Source organism: Lathyrus oleraceus, chromosome 1, assembly GCF_024323335.1.
Source record: "Lathyrus oleraceus cultivar Zhongwan6 chromosome 1, CAAS_Psat_ZW6_1.0, whole genome shotgun sequence".
NCBI classification, from domain to species: Eukaryota; Viridiplantae; Streptophyta; class Magnoliopsida; order Fabales; family Fabaceae; genus Lathyrus; species Lathyrus oleraceus.
Genome location: NC_066579.1, coordinates 273,577,656 through 273,579,365, shown reverse-complemented (window position 1 = coordinate 273,579,365; position 1,710 = coordinate 273,577,656).

The following is a 1,710-nucleotide window of genomic DNA, read 5'->3' as shown; positions in this document are numbered from 1 at the left end:
ACAGTAGATTAGCTTGTTAATATTATTCGTAATAAAATTCTCTTAGTCATAATCATAATCAAAAGCCTAAGCCCCAATTTGTTTCAATCAGTTGGTTAAAATAATCAAATTCCTTGCGATACGACTGGAGTGTGTTGATTGTGTTTTTAAGTGTCAGGTTTTTGTTATCGTCTCCACAGGGATTGTGAGATATCGACGTCGTTCGACAATTGTTTCAATTCTTAACTCGTAGTAACAAGGGGGTTTTGGTTTTAGTCACGGTATCTTGCATAAAAGTGTGAGAAAATACGGTAAAAGATTTGGTTTTAATATTTGAGAAATATTGCCAAAGTTAGGGTTCGACGATCACTTTGCATGTATATGTTCGATCAACAAAACTTATAAACTCCTTTAGATGATAAACTATTTCACAAAGTCCTCCCAATGTGTTTATCTGTAACACACATTGTGAGTTTTCCCATTTTGATCCATTGTTTATCTCTAACACAATCTATCAAAATGACAACTTTTTGGTTCAACTTTATGGTGAACAAATTCATTCATTACTATCTCTAGCTAACAAACAAGATTGGATGAAAACCTAGGTAAAGAGTTGGTAAACATCTCTCGATCATAAACCAACACAAAGAGTTATAGATAAAACAAAGTTTTCACCATATATTCATCATTAAAGAGTTTACAAATGAAGATCATCCCATTTACATACAAAGCTAATGATTATCTACATCTAACCTTGACAAAATGAAGAACTTAGCTACTCATTTTCATGGTAGCTTGGTCAACAAGTTTCGGAAGAAGGTTGATCAACATCCGAGTCGAATAATCGAGATTGGATGGGAATCCATCTTCTTTTTGTGAAAGATTGTTAAGAGATGAAGAGAAATGATTTCTAGGTCACAAAGTATCTCTAGAGCAATGCTGGAAAAATATCTCAAAAGTACAAAAGTATGGAGGTGTAAAGTATGGCTCCAAAAAGTAGCCCTTGCTACTTATAGTGCTGCTACTGAGCTGTCATGCTCGCTAGGCGAGTAGAATGGCTCGCCTAGCGAGCCCCAAAATAAGGCACCTGAGGCACCTGCGCCCAAAGAAATATCCTTTGCCAGATTGGCATGTTCGCTAGGCGAACAAAACCTTCGCTAGGCGAAGCCCACGCTTCACCCTTTGCTCCAGCGAGCTTAGGAGGTTTTGCTACTGGAATTGCTCGCTGGGAGCTCGCTAATGGCTCGCCTAGCGAGTGAGTGCTGGCTGCGCTTTTGACCAAGTCTGGATGTGTTCGCTACACCCTTCGCTGGCTGCTCGCCTAGCGAGTTTGTTGATGTTTGCTACTGTAAAATACTGGAGCTCTTCGCTGGGTTCTCGCTGGGTGCTCGCCTAGCGAGCTCTTCGCCACAGCCCTCGCCTAGCGAGCAAGCTGATGAATGCATCCTTTTTTGGTCCCTTTGCCAACTTTCTTGTGGCTTCATTTTCTATTATTTCATGCCTAATTCCTACACAATAACACACAAATCAAAGGTACCAAGATCGTTTATCATTGTATTGCAATTCATCAAAAACAAAGGTGGTTTCAAACATTTTAGCAAGGAAATGGAGTGAAAGATGCCCATATTTGATAGCTCAAATAAGCACTTTTGGGTATCTAACAACTCTCCCCAACTAGATTCTTGCTTGTCCTTAAGCAAAGTATGCCTCTTGAAGGACAAGAGGATTTGC